Source organism: Macrobrachium nipponense, chromosome 18, assembly GCF_015104395.2.
Source record: "Macrobrachium nipponense isolate FS-2020 chromosome 18, ASM1510439v2, whole genome shotgun sequence".
Taxonomy (NCBI): Eukaryota; Metazoa; Arthropoda; class Malacostraca; order Decapoda; family Palaemonidae; genus Macrobrachium; species Macrobrachium nipponense.
In genome coordinates this window covers 73,358,022-73,374,497 of record NC_087211.1, presented here as the reverse complement: position 1 = coordinate 73,374,497, position 16,476 = coordinate 73,358,022, and the positions used below count along the sequence as shown (strand labels likewise).

General features: G+C 39.4%; 1 pseudogene; it reads right to left on the bottom strand.

Moving 5' to 3' along the window:
• The window catches only part of LOC135197172 (caprin-1-like), a 32,558-nt pseudogene continuing 16,082 nt past the window's right edge, over window positions 1-16,476 (bottom strand).

Here is a 16,476-nt window from a genome sequence, read left to right as displayed (position 1 = left end):
AAAATAACAGAATATTATTTAAGGGAAAGGAATTAAATCATTAATCTTGATCCCATTCAAAATACAGAAAATTGACACCCTAAATTTGCACTCTATAAATATATGTATACTGTTTCTATATCATGTAGGTATGTACTGACCAGTTAAAAAAAAAAAAAAAAAAAAAAAAAAAAAAAAAAAAGGCAAGGGAAAAGTGACTACATTATAGAATTATAATGCCTGCTTGTTTGCAAGGTTTCAGGAGAAAACTGTTGCATCAATACATTAAAAACTTCCAAAGTACAGTATTATTGTAACAAGTCTTTACTTCTTAAAAATACAATGACTTAAATGCTAAATTGTTTTCCATTTTACAATTACCTCATATAGGATCCAGTTTCAAGGTGGTGTATTTTTAGACATGAAAGACACGGTTTCTTTGTTAAGAATTCTGTTTATACGACACAGCATTTCTTAAAAATAAAATGCTGTCACCACTACCCAGAGTGGCCGAAATTTGTACGGCAGGGATACTCTGTGTTTGCTGCTTCTCGTCGTTTCATCTTCATGTCATCCGTTCAACATTAGGTTCCAGAAAGCACTTGACTTCATGCCAGTCATCATTTCTTCCCCATTTGAGGACTTTTCTCAAACTGTAGTTTAAAAAAAAAAGGTTATAGAAACTCACAGGGTGCATTAAATGATAATGTATTGGAAGCGTCCGACAGCTCGAGAACGTATTTTTTTTTTTTTTTTTTTTTTTTTTTTTTTTGTTTTTTTTTTTTTTTTTTTTTTTTGAAGTTACATGTGGATCTATGCCACTTGGAAGAGAAGAGGAGCATGACTTACACCCTCCACTTCTCCTCCACATTCAGGAATATGCTTCCAACTGATGACACAAAAAAAAAAAAAGGAGAAAAAAATTATAATCAGTATAACCTTACGAGTCATGGAATAGTTTACAGAAATTAACGTTTTATTATTTTTTTTTTTTGAGTTAAGATCAACTCATTTTTTTTCTTTTCCTTCTCTTTTTTGTCAAATTTTTCACTTTATGTCATTTCACACTACATTGTCCCGTAAAGAATGCCCTGTACTGTCTCTCCGTTCAAATTTGTTCAATGTGAAGTTCAGGCACTACAAATAGCAAGTAATGCCAGGTCAATACGGTGTGTAAAATGTGCAACACTTAAGTGTTAAAATACACACTGCTTTCACATCACAGTCACAGCTCAGCACTGATATATCAGTTTACTGCATATGTGGGGGTTGTTGATAGGGTGCTCGCTGCCCACCTCGGCCCCTAAAACCACCTCGTGGACCCTGGCCTCTAAAGCCTCGACGCCACCGGGCGGGGTCCATTCATTCCGCCACGCCCACCACGATAGCCACCACCGCCGCCGCCGCCATAACCACCTCCGTAACCGCCGCGCCCATTTTGATAACCACCATTACCCCCACCACCCCGATTGCCTCTGAACCCACCCCTAGCAATAATCCTCCTCTGCTTCTTCCTCCCCGGAAGCCAGTTCGTCTGTCAAAATCTCCATGACCGTTGCTGTGGCAGGGGGAACAGAACCTCCTTGATTGTCCTCGTATTCATCCCAATTTCCAGAATCATTGACCCACTTGTCATCACCACCATTGACAGGCATCTCTTGCGTCCCCCAGTTACCATCATCATGACCCTGGGAAATGCTTCCAACAGATGTGACTGAATCTTGAGTGGGCGTTGACTGGTCAGTTGTCCATGGGCGTGCTTCTGGGTTGAATTCCACCTGACCCTGTGTTCGAGGTTGTGATGGCAACGCGAGTGTTGGCGGAGGGTTTGGAGTAGGATCAACATCAGCGTTGGTTGGATAAACACAGCCGCAACACCCTGTGTGTAACCTGCTACGTTAATGTTACTATAGGTTTGATTAGTAAAACTTTGAGCCGGAATATTGGATGGATGAGTGTGTTCCTGTGCAAGTGACCACTGGGTTAGCTGACTGAGGTGGCTGTTGTACTGGTGACAGGATTTTTTGGGATACGGATTCTGTCTTGATGCTTCCAATAGAAACTACAGCTGGATCCATATACACAGTTGGAGGTTCCTGGGCCACTTGGCTTTCCTGTAAAAAGTCAAAGCTTCCAGGTGACACTAAGTCATTAAGAGATATCTGCTGTAAGGCTGGTTGTAAAGGAGGCTGTACAGGTGGTTGAACAGGAGGCTGCACAGGTGGTTGTACTGGGGGCTGTACAGGAGGCTGAACTGGAGGCTGTAATGGAGGCTGAACAGGTGGCTGCACAGGGGGTTGCACTGGGGCTGTACAGCCTGTTGTGTGGGGGGGCTGGTGGTGGAATTGTGGTGGGGCTGCTTGATGTTCTGGCTGTGCATGAGGGGCTTGTGTGAAGAAAGATGGTGCAGGAGGTAATCCAGGAGCCTGAGGGGGACCCCAGGGACACCAGCTGGTGGAATCTGTGCCATGGCTGCAGCTAGTGGATCTTGTGAAGGAGAGACAATAGAAGGTTTCTCTTGAGGTACACTTGGAGGCTGCATAGGGACCACTGCTGAGGTAGAAAGACCTGGAGGTGGCCCATCTGCAGCAACACTGTTGACCACTCCTTCGGCAACAACTGCAATTTCTTCCGATTCTTCACCAATAATTCCATTTGTATATTCAGGAACATCTTCCTGCAATACCAAAGAAAATAATGCAAATTAAAAGGAAAGTTAAAATACTCCACTCGTTATTGGTATCTAAATTAATGACATACCAATCAAGGCAACATAAAAGACTTGCACTACATATTCTAATAGTGTAATTACAAGTCTTCCATGCAATTCTAGTTGTAAATGTCAAGCATACCACTGGCGCAGCCATGATGCTGATACCTCAATTTTAGTACTGTAATAATACACAAACACAGGATTGTGTGTAATTTGGCTATTTGGCTATTTGAGAGAAATCAAAACTAGCTCCAAAAACAACATATCGTTTCTTGAGGTTCACCATTACCTGGGTACTGATTTAATACAAAACCCTAAATGAGACAACTTTCCATCCATCAGAGATATGGTGTCACATTGCTGAAGCTGAACCACAGTTTGTGAAAGGTTTTGAAAAGTTAAAAATTAGGCCAATTCATTAGGGTTAATAAACCAGTGTACACCAAGAATGAATGTCACACATACACAAAAATTAACATACTGTATACCTTTGGTATGTAAAATTACTCTGTTGAAATCCTTAAAATAAATAACCAATGAGTTGCTCTTTTTAAATTACTAACCACATACTTAGGATACCCGAGAGTTCCTGAAACAGCTGTTAAAGAAAATACAAATACTTGATTTCAACCAGAACCATCAATGTATATTCACAGTAGTCAATGCCTTCCTTACAGCATGCCCAACAGTAATTTTTTAAAAGGAATATGAAGTTTTTATTGTAAAACCAATATTGTAATACCTACCTGAACACCTGAACCAGCCCTGGTCACTTACCAGCCCGAACCATCATTTATTAAAAATTTACCAAATCTTTGGTTAAAATAAACGATCAGTGTTGCCAATCTCCTGGCAAACACCCTCGTTACCTAGTTACCAGCCCACCGCTAGTAGCCCTGCTTCACGGGCCGGTCACACCTGCCCTCTCACGTCAATCATAACTCAATAACTCTGTATGAGAGGGGAGGAGGGTGGGAATCATTCAGGTGTTCAGGTAGGTATTACAATATTAGTTTTACAATAAAAACTTCATATTGCAATACACCCCCTGAACACCTGAACTAGCCCGATTAACAACATTAATTTGGAGGTGGGGAATCAAATCTGCCCGGCCCTCCACTGTACCAGTTGTCAGTCAATATAATTGAGTACACGAGTCAGTCTCAAGTTCATTTGTCACTCGTCCAAGCTAATCTCCCATGTGGCCTTCTAGGCCTCCCATATGTGGAGGGAAAAACTCCCTGCACCTCTACCCTAAGGTCAAAACTCATTGAGTGCGGGAGGGATACAAACCTGTTTCCTCTCAGCTGGCTATGTGCCTCACCTGAGTAGAGGAAAAACTGAAGACCTCCCATGTGGCTCTCGCCTCTCATGTATGGAGGGAATCTGAAGACCTCCCATGTGGCTCTCGGCCTCTCATGTATGGAGGGAATCTGAAGACCTCCCATGTGGCTCTCGGCCTCTCATGTATGGAGGGAAACTGAAGACCTCCCATGTGGCCTTAGGCCTCTCATGTACGGAGGAGACAACCATGTCCATCGGTGCGTCTGCGACGGTGTCGTCGATCGTAGTGATGTCCTCTCTTGTAGTGTTGTACCTGCCTGTCTGTACTCTGCCTGGTTGGCACTTGAAAGAATACCCTCAGATAGACCTAGACATGTTCTTTCCTATCTGTCTTAATACTTAAAATCCTCTTGTGATATATCATATCATGAATACCTTATACATATTCCTAATAGTCGCTCCCTACTCTAATACTAACTCAGACAGCAAGATTGTTGGGTTTAAAAATAGAATTTAGGCCAAAGGCCGAGTATTGGGACCTATGAGGTCAGTCAGCGCTGAAGGGAAATTGACAAAGTTTGAAAAGGTGTGAAAGGAAGAAAAACCTCTGTTGCACAATGAGTCCAGTGTTAGGAGAGCGTGGAAAATAGGATGAGAGAATATGAAATCAGAAAAGTAAGAGAGAGAGAGAGAGAGAGAGAGAGAGAGAGAGAGAGAGAGAGAGAGAGAGAGAGAGAGAGAGAGAGAGAAACACAATCGTCTAGGATAAAGAGAGAATATAAAATCAGGGAAAAGAGAGAGAGAGAGAGAGAGAGAGAGAGAGAGAGAGAGAGAGAGAGAGAGAGAGAGAGAGAGAGAGAGAGAGAGAGAGAGAGAGAGAGAGAAATTACGATCGTCTAACATTTCCACCTCCGCAAATTGCACCCTCTAAGTTAAAAGGGTATTATCTTAACGATAATATACTCGTATAACTCCGTACAGCTATGAACAACCGAACGAGAACTTGTTGCTAATGCGATCGACTCCTATAACAACATCACTTTATTCTATTGATCAGCGTGTGACAGTAATCGAATCCGATAGCAACATCCGTTAATGTATTCATCCGCGTAATTACTGTATTCATGTTATAAATGCAGCTGAAGCTAATAAGGCAAAATTACGTGCATCAGCAACCTGGACAGAAGTCCCGAGCTTTTGTATGAATTCCAACGCAGCCGTGGTAAAAGAAACTATAGCATGAAAGAGCTCATTACTGTTGTTTTCACACAGACAAAGGATTAATAACGTATATAAAGTGTAAGGTTCGTAATACCTATGAAAACGAGTGAAAAACGAACGGAATCCTAAATTTAACGCTATCTAACCCGAGGGAAAAACTAGCTTCCAATGAGACGTATCAGTCAAATTTTGGTCTTAAATTACATCGTAAGACGAACAGAATGACTTCGTTCCATAAGTTAAGTATCCAGATATTCATTAATATGCTAACTAAGGACAAAAACATTAGCCGAAACCAAGTGATATGGTTGAATCTGGAGCCAAGGAAAAAAAAAAAAAAAATAGACTAGCCGGCATCCTTGTCTGTCTAAACCACACCTCCTTACAATCGTGCTGTTTGACGACAAGCTAGTGTAATTGTAATTTAATTGAAAAGTAATAAAATAATATTTAAAGGTAATTAAATTAACTTTATTAGGCCTAATATTAATTTCAGTTGTCATTGTAATTTGATAATACGACTGGTAATAATTTGTAACTGTAATTGACATAAGCGCAATGTAAATACTGACGGCAATAGTCTGTTAAACGTATGAAGACGTCATACATACAAATTCCTTATATCTGACATCTGATTATATGCCCCAAGATAGAAACCTCATTGACTATGTTAAATGTCAACATAGTTGAACACACGTCTCCTTCAAGACGTTTGTACAAACTTGGCATAAGTGAGAGTGTTGTTACGTTAGTCATTTTAGGCAATCAGGAGAGAATGAGATGGATACGGCGACGCAAACCCATATTCGTCATCCGCTGATTGCAGCGTGAATGACTGCCGAGTTAGTGTTTATACTACTCTAATATGATGATACACATAATACAATTATAATGCTTTAGTCGGACAAAATCCGATCTTCATTCTGTTCGATTACATTCATATTAATTATCCTCCGATCGGATTCTCGTTCGTTTTCAATTACACCTGTACTGAATTATCCGAAGTTAAGAATGCCTTGAGCCTACAGCGTTAGCCAATATAAAAATAACTACCGATATGTTGTACAGCGAATACTTTAGGTTAGGCTAGGCTACTGAATATGCATACGATATATCATCGTGAACACTAGGCTAACCGTAGTTAAATTTATTCGATTTCTCTCCATACTGAATATCGTAAGTCAATATGCATTGAACGGAGAATTAGTTGATATTAACAATTATCGTATCGTATAAGTAGAGGAAAGTAACCTTAAAGACGAAGGAGCATATCTGAAAGACCAACCATGGCCTAAAGCTTCTGATGCAAGAAACTCGAAAGCAGGAAAAAGCCTAAAGATGCTCTAAGGACACTGTGCCTCTATAAACTACTACTTTTAATAGAAAACCGACCCGAAGAAGCCTGCACTTCTCTTTCTAACTAAACACTATGTAGCCTATTATCCCTACTCGTCTATATCTGACCTAAGTTTTTATCATCCTGAGAACTTACACATCGAGGGAAGGGGAATCTGCTGCCAGGGGGGACGGCGGATCCTGCCCTGTGGGCTTGCGGATCCCCATAACCCCCAGCACCGGTTAGGGCTGGTTCTGGAACAGGCAGGGGAGCTGGAAAAGAACGATTAGTAATTTCAGTATCCCTATTGCTCGATCTATCCTCACTTAATCTTGACATAAAATCGGTAACAGATGTCATACTCGATGTCAGCCTACTCTCAAGTCTCTTAAAGAGCACTGTCTCTAAGTCTTTATCTTGATCTACGTTAGTCTCTTCCTGCCTACACTTACTTCTTAATACAAAACCTTTCCTACGTTTGAGATACCCTAACATCTGGTCCAAAGACCACTCCTGACATTCCAAACATCTGGTCTTTACATTATATTGAACAGGCCTACAATTTACGCATAAGGAATGACTATCGTGTCATAGGGTACTCATCCTTTTCTTGCATTGTTGGCAAAGACGATACGTTGTTGAACTTCCGCTCGTCGTTTTCTGTGATGTCGTGGCCGAGGATGCAGTAGTCGTTGTCGTAGCCTGTGTTATTTCTTCCTTTGCAGAATCAATGTCTAATGACAAGGTAATAAGAGCAATCCAACCGTAATCCAAAGGGATGCGTAATTCGTCACCAAAATCAATCAAATCAAAGGTGCAAATGAAGGCCGGGCAAGACCAAAAAGGAGTTCGCTGTGGATACATCTGTACTCCACCGCGAACGATAAGTGATTGACGTGAGAGGGCAGGTGTGACCGGACCGTGAGGCAGGGCTACTAGCGGTGGGCTGGTAACTAGGTAACGAGGGTGTTTGCCAGGAGATTGGCAACACTGATCGTTTATTTTAACCAAAGATTTGGTAAATTTTTAATAAATGATGGTTCGGGCTGGTAAGTGACCAGGGCTAGTTCAGGTGTTCAGGGGGTGTAATGCAATATTATTATTTCCCTTCTATAGTAACTAAACTAGTCAAGTCATTTGTTTATAATTATAATTCAAGAAAAAAAATTTTATAATTATAATTCAAGAAAAAAAAAAATTGTTTCTTAAAATCTCCCATCTACATATCAGCATCAATTAGTTCTGCCTCCACACTGAAAAAAATGTTACTACATTAAAAGAACAATGATAACCATATAAACTTAAATAATAGATTGACTAAAATATGCGAAATGACCGTGATCATACACGAGTGTTTCAAATGTTACTACCTAATAGCATGCACCCACAACTTTGAACCAAAAACTACATTATCAATTACCGGTAAGGACTCAACATTTTCTTCATCCACAACTTCAGGTTCTTTCACTTCTGGGTAAGAACAATTGGCAATTTCATCCACAATGTTCATCAGAGTTTTGTACGTAGTGCCAGCAACTTCACTGTTCTTTCCTTCCAGCAAAAAGGACATGTGCTCTGCTGCATTCCGCAACTCTTTCTGAAAGGGAAATTAAGTTTGTTGGCTCAGCATGCTTCACTATTTCATATTAAACCTTGGTTAACACATAACCATAAGCATTTACGTACCCTATGAATTCTAAACGCATGGAAAAAATTTCTGCTTTCTGCCTATTGCTTATAAAACATATAAATGGCGTAAGTGAAGAATAATTTCAGATTTAAATACTAGATTCTCCCAAGACAAAATTTTCCAAATGACATTAAAAGGAGACAAAACTTGACGGTAATACTAATACTATATATTAAATAAAAAAAAAAAAAGTTCATATCAAAAGTATCCTACAATAAGGAATACAATCAGCACATAAGGAACTTACAAAATAATTTCAACTTTTTTTACCATTAAAAATTACACCTAGACATTTCTTTTTACTGCCCCTGCCCAGGAAAACATACAGGTATTCCCTTTAAGTTTTTACTATGTTTGTTGCAATATTTTGAATTTATGATGGAGACACCAGTTATGTTATTTCCAAGTTACAGATGGCGATACCTATACAACATTATTGAAAATATTTTAAAATGCATGACAGGCACAGGCAGCAGCATCTGATTTACAATATGTTGCCCCTAGAGGCTGGGATGTCCAATCTCTTCCCCTGACCGATCCCCAACTTGCTCTTGCCATCTACTAGTGTAAAGTTGTGTTAGTGTGTGCCCAAGTTAGTCTCCTGTGATCAAGATGCATTACACCACTTTAAGAGCAGATGAAAATTATCAACAAGCATGGCGAGGGAAAGGCAGTCGCAGGCAGTCGCAGCCATCGCATGACGAACACCTATGACAGTAAACAGTATCTACCATCATCGGGAACAAGAAACTGATAATGGATGCTGTAAGACATTTGCTTCAGTTCATTCAACGATTATAACGAAGAGGAGGACAGGGATTTTGGAGGAAATGGAGCAGTTACTGGTCACGTGGGTGGAGACCAGATACAAAACCTATGCCACTCAACCTCGACCATTCAAACAAAGGCAAGCTTGCTTTTCGAGGAAGTAAAGAAATACTATGATTATGCCCTCCACAAATATTTCGTAGCACGTCACAAACTAACGTCGACGCAACAGGACTGTACAAAAAACGATACCCAGGTTTAAGGCACGCAAAGATAGACCGACTCTTCTGCTTATGGGAAATGTGGCTAGGTATAAACTCAAGCCATTAATGATTTATTACTCTGCAAATCATAAGAAATTAGCAAGAATCAGCAAACACAAACATACAATTCCTGTGCATTACCAGTAACAAATAAAAAAGCTAGTGGATGACTACTCCTATTTGAAGACTAGTTTGTGCATCGCTTTACTCAGGAAGTGAAAGAATATTGTAGGGAAAACAACATCGCCTTGAAAATTCTGCTGATTCTGGACAATGGTCCCAGTGACCCTCAGCACATCGGTGATATTAACATAAAAGTTGTTTCTACCACTAAACAGATCATCTCTCATAAAACCCATGGATCAGGGTACTGTGGCTATGTTCAAGGCCTATTATCTTCGGAACACATTTGCACAGGCTGTTAAGGCTATGGACTAGAAGGAATTCAATGTTCTGAATGGCATTCTGCACATTGGAAGTGTGTGGAAGGAGGTTAACAAAAGATCGCATGAATGAGATTTGGAAAATCTGCTAGTGTCCGTGAACTCATTTAAAGGTTTCAATACGATAAAAGCAGTTGTGGAAATTAATTAAAAGATCGTGTCACCTGGGAAAAGTTTAGATTTAGAACTTGAAGAAAAGATATCCAATAACTACTAAAAGATGTAGAACTAATGGCAGAAGATTCAACTTGACTTGCAGAAATAAGAGAAAAAAAAGCAGAAGAGGAAGGAGAAATTAAGAGAGAGCCAGAGCAAAAGTTTACGATGAAAACCATGCAAAAGGCATTTGCCTCAACTGAACACGGAATGAAACTCTTCAGTAAAATTCATGCCAACTTGGAACGATATGCATAAGTTGAGAGTGAACTTTCAAGACGTTATCTTGCGTGCTAACGAGTCATTTATGAAGAATGAAAAAAACCCACTGTGCAAGCTACAGTGGATTACTTCCTTAAGAAAATGACTCCAGTACCATCGCCTTCCACACATTTGAGCTTCCCCCCTCATCTTGGATGGCTCTTCATCAAAATCGAACAGCCCAAGAAATAACAGGTGAAAGGAGCAAATCGATGGACCTGCTGCTTTACCATCACCATGTTCTTCCAATATTTAGTTCAACCTATCCATCAACAGCCTGACATCATTCAAGTATGCAGACGCAGACCGAACCTTGGCATTGAACCTCCAGACCAGTTAAAAATAACTAGCTGATATTAATAATTACAGATCAATTAAAAATAAAAAGGAATTAACAGCATACTTAATACAGTACAGTCAAACCTCGGTTTTCGTACCACCTCTCTTTCGTACGTTTCAGTTTTTGTAGACTTTTTTCTACAAAATTTTGTCTTGGTTATCGTACGCTTGTAAATGCTCCCCTTCCATCCGGGGCCCAGCGTGTGACCTTCCCTGTATCAAGCACCAAAACAAAGCATCCCTTCTTTCGTGCCCCATTCTGCTTTTGCGTTTGTTGTTTTTGTACTTTTTGTGCTTCTTTATTCGAGTATGACTGTTAAATAAGCCATTATGGGGCCAAAGAAAGTTCCAAGTGCTAGCCCTTGTGTAAAAAAAATCGGTGAGGAAAATGGCAAAAAAAAACAATAGCTGCTGTTAGTAAATTTAAAGCCAGCCTCTACTGGCTTGAAAAATTCAGAAAACTAATGACCATACATAATGTTGGCCTACTTCAGAGATAATTGACATAATTCCAAACTGGAATGCTGTAAAAAAATTTTTTGGAGAATTATCATCCCAACAGAGAAGTTGGAATCCATGTCTCCAACATGTTTAATGATAACGTAATGTTTAACTTTAAGCAAATTCTAAAACGCTATAAACGAATGTCTCTGGACAGTTTTGTTGTGCGACAGGGGTCCAGTAACTCTCAAGTGGGTCCTAGTGCCAGTAAAAAAAAATGAAGATATGTTACCCCAGATAGGTCCTTGATACCTGAAGTCCTTCTGGAGGGAGATTCCCCTTCCTGACAACCTCGCCTCCTCTCCATCTGCCATACGCTAACAAGTGTTTTCCATAAAGGTAAGAATGATGTTAAATGTTCATTTATTCATTTCATTAGTCATTTATATTTAATTCTCATTGTTTTTCTGTATGTAAAACTGTGTTTATTCCCTATAAAATGTATTTTTTGCTAATATATTTGGGGGTCTGGAACGCATTCATTTTATTTACATTACTCCTTATGGGAACTACTGTTTCCGTTTTTGTACGTTTCGGTTTTCGTGGGAGGTTCTGGAATGGATTAAGTACGAAAACCAAGGTTCCACTGTATGTATATGTATTGATTATATAGTGTAGGCTACGCTGCCTTCGAGTTACAATATTTTCAAGAAATGATCAGCTCATCCATCAAAACTAGAGGACTACCTGGAACTGGTCTTTTAATTTCATTACAATTTCCATAATCTGCACCCAAATTGTTTTCTAAATGATTGGCTAAAGATCATCTCTGCAGGATTTGGTAGACAGAATAGAATACAGAATTTAGGGCAAAGGCCAAGCACTAAGACCTGAGGTCATTCAGTGCTGAAACAGAAAATTGACCGGAAGGTTACAGAGGTGTAACAGGAGGAAAGAAAACCTTGCAGTTGAACTACGAATCAATCGTTCAGAGCAGGTGGAAAGTAACATGGAAGAAAGAGAATATGAACAAAGGTACATTGAAAGGAATGAGAGGGATTGCAGCTTATGGCCGAAGGGACGCTGCAAAGAACCTCTCAAGTAATGCCTACAGTGCATCACGAGGTGCACTGATGGTACTACCCGCGCAAGGGGGATTTGTTAGATATCCAGAATCAACATATGAAAAACTCGCACTCTTGTACTGGAAATGACTAAGAACAAAATATTTAATATTTATCATATCCAAACATACTCAAGCTAAAACAGAGGACATCATTGTGAACAAAAACTCGTAATTACTTGAAACTCCTGTGCATCTTGGCCCTCTGTTCGGGAAGGTGTAACAAGTTTTGAAAAGGGTATCCAGGTGTTCTAAGTGCTCAGGGGGTATGACAACTGCACCATTGGTCCCAGCTAAGAAATCTGCCCGAACTTCATCTTGACCCATAAGCTGGAGAACATCCTGAAAACATACATCACATTATTGTGTAATCCACCACAATCTGGAGTACTACACAGTTCTGTTTAATGAATCAACTTTAATACCAAACACACCATCATTTCTACAAAATATGGTGGCTTTGACTTACACGGAAACAAATGACAAAGCTCACCTGAATTTTGAAGATTTCCTTGATACGATTGATCTCCTCATTCTGTTTCTCCACAGCCTCATGCTTCATTTGCTTTTTCAAAAGTTTGTTGTGTTCTGCAATGACCGCTGTAAAATTTTGACTCATGTCCCGCATTAATTCAAGGTTGGAGATTACACAATCAAAGCTGGCAACTGCTTGCCGTTGATCTTCAATGAGCTCCTTCCCATCCTTTAGAGCCAAACGGTACTGTTCTAGTTTGTTCTGTAAAGAAAAAAAGTAGCTTATTAAAATTAACTGTGTAACTAGAAAAAAAATAATATAACCCACATGGTATTTCAACGATGCAATATTTTTTAGTGTATTTTCAACAGAATGTCCCACATAAAACCTATGGAGTATTTACTGACTGGCCCCCCCCCGCTACAACCAATTAATAAAATTTAGCCATTAGTCTGATGCGAAAAAACAAACAAAATGTGTCTGGTAGTGGAGTGGACAATCACTGATTGTGTCTGGTAGTGAAGTTGACAATCATCACTGTATTATTTGGGGACTATGAGAAGAGGTTATGAATTACTTAATATGCAAAGCATAACATTGCTTTTTATGGCAAGCCTCCTGCAATGCCTGTTAATGATAAAAATTGAAGTCAACCATTTTTTCAATTCCCACTTACATACAACGCTTATTTCACAACCCTTTTTTAACTAGTTTTGGTACATTACAATATTAAGGTGCCCCACCAAATATATACATAAGGCATCTGAAATTGATGTGATCTTGGAAGGTTATCATCATCCCCTAAAGATCACTCACACCCTGCATAGTTAGGAAAAATCTCAAGACATAATCAAATAGTACTGCAATGTAGCAATTCCTTGACAAGAACTTGAGATTTTAAAACGGGAATCTATTGTACATGGGCTATTTTACTCCTAACAATACAATTCTCAAAAAGACTGCTTCTACTGTATATTAGGCTATGACAAATACGATAAGAGCATTCTCTTGAGAGGAGCTGCATATTATTGTATTTTATTCCCCAACTGTTGAGTAAATGAGGATATGCGTTGTTCATCAAACTGTCTTATGAAAAATTAAGGTTACAAAAAAACTACTAAATAACAATTATTGATTTTGATTAATATAGATTTTTGGCATTCAGCCAAGCACTGGGGTAACCAAGGGCATTCATCGCTGAAACAGAAATTGACAGTAAAAGGTTTGAAAGGTGTAACAGGAGGAAAACCTCGCAGTTGCAGCAATATGAAACAATTGTTAGGAAAGGGTGGACAGAAAGATGGTAGAAAGAGAATATGAACAAAGGTACAGTAAAAGGAATGAAAGCAGTTGCAGCTAGGAGCCGAAGGTACGCTGCAAAGAACCTTAAGTAATGTCTACATTGCACAGTGAGGTGCCCTGGCGGCACTAACCCCCTACAGGGTAAAGGACAATTAGACATTCTTGATAGGCCTGTCACAACTTCTGGGAATATATTGTGCATATAGTCTACAGTATTCAAGGTTACCTCAATTTTGTAGTATCAAGTAAATTTACTAGCTTAAATACTTTGTCATACATACTAGTAAAATGCATATCCATTGGCTTGTTGTTAACCAAACAAATATCAACTTGGTCCTTATGAGATGGGGATACACTAACTGAAATGGTCTTGATCCACACAAGCTGGGCAAATAACAACCATTACAGTGCAGCCCTCTAAATTACATTTAATTCATATATTACATGAAAGGTTACCACAACAACAGGTCTAATAACTAGTAACTATACTCTGTTTTTTTCCATCTGTCCATACGCCTGTGGTGTTTGAGCATGGTAACACTGCATCCCAGCTTTAAATAATATCCTATTTCGAATATTAACGGTCTAATTCGCACACAGTAAATTATTAAAACCCTTTTCAGTTGCAAATGTACACCCAGATATTCTTTTATGAACCTAAAACTTACACATAGCATAACTATTTAAAGCCCGGGCTGCAATGTTATCATGCCCGACCACCACAGGCGGATGGGCAGATGGAAAAAAAAAAAAAAAACAAGAGCATAAATGATCTTCAACCCACAAAAGCTACAGTAGGGTACAGTACATGTAATATGACTTTTCCAGTTAACAAAATATCCTACCTGGTTCCATAATATACTACTCCTTCTCCTTTTAGTTAATGGGCATTGTGCATATAACAAAATGGCCTATGTCTAGAATACTAGCCTGGGATAATTTTGAAGGATGTACAAATTAATTTTCAGAAATCAATTATTTTAAGAATGAAAGGCTAAGAAATATTATGATAAGACTGAGGTAGTTAGGTTACAGCTGTCATGGCATGTTTGACAGATACTTTGATCATATTTGCATGATTCTCCTCTTTTTGTTTCAGGGGGCCGCCAGAACCCTTATAGTATATATGGGGGTAAAGGGCGAAAAATAAAAAGCCATGAAAAAATTCATGGAGATTCGTATGCAATGGAGAATACGCATGCAAAATATTTTGTCAAAATTCCTTTACTTGTAATTAGTAACCATAACTCAATAAGCCAAAAACATTGATCCGTACGAGAAAAAGCAATATTTCTTCTTTTATCGTAAATTTTGATAATTATTGTCAAAGAAATTGTGAGCAACAGCATCTGCAGAGATTCCATGAGTCACAGAAGGGAAGTCAGCATGTTTGAGTTTCACCTCTGACATTCGCTTGCTTTTACGTATGTTTATCTTTGTTTCGGCAAGAATTCCATCATGCCAATGAGGAAAAGACAAGCAAAAACATCTCGCTAACATACAGACGAAGAAAATTCGCTCAAATATGATTACAGAATATCATAATATACGCGATATTAGCGTAGTTAGTGAAGAGAGAGAGAGAGAGAGGGAGGGGTGCGTAGTAAGTAAAGGCCCTGTCTCTCCTGACGCACACGTCACACTGTGACCTGTCTTCAATCTTTGAACAAAGGGATCTTCATTTATGATAAATATGATATTGTTATGATACAATAAAGTTTTATGCATACTTACCTGGCAGGTATATATATAGCTGTATTTTCTGAAGTCCGACAGAATTTAAAAAACTTCCGACACACGCAATGGTCGGCCAGGTGGTTAGTACCCATTCCCGCCACTGGGAGGCGGGTATCAGGAACCATTCCCATTTTCTATTCATAATTTTTATTTCCACTGTCCCCTGAGGGGAGGTGGGTGGGTACTTGAATATATATATATCTGCCAGTTAAGTATGAACAAACTTTATTGTATCATAACAATATCATTTTGCTCATGAACTTACCTGTCAGTATATATATATATAGTTGAACCCCACCGTTGGAGGTGGGAAGGGACAGAATAGAACGGATTTTGGGACACAAATGCATGCAGATGATTTACATCTTGGTTCCACCTGTTAGCATAGCCGACTTCGTGATTACTGTCACCCAACGTCTGCTTCTGCTTTACTAGAGTTGCCAGCGAGTAGAGACCTATAAAGCTGGTGCACTCCAGATGATCTGTCAACGGGGGCGTGACCACAATGTGACTAGACCATATTGACCATACCATGAGGGCTAAGAAGTAAAATAAAATATATATATAATTATATATATCACCACCTGACCAACCTAGCCAAAGTTAATGTGTGTTAACTAAGGCTTCAGAGTTAAGAAGTCGCCGTTGTCAGCGACTCCACAACTAAATTAAGAGCTCTTCCTAACCATTTTCTACAGGATAGGATGAGTAGTACTTCTTGCCCCCAAGATTGTGTCTGCAGACACGTATGGCCCTAGCGAGCAGCAGATCTCATATGCCATCTTCACATCTCGCAGGGAGTGTGAAGTGAACCCAGAGTTGCTTCGCTAAAACATGGTAACTACTCAGGATGTTGCTGAGTGCCATGCTCTGTTGAAATGCTTCCGAGGCCGCGCCCTCACCTCGTGAGCATTCAGATAAAAAGCTTTCAAATCTTTGTGCACA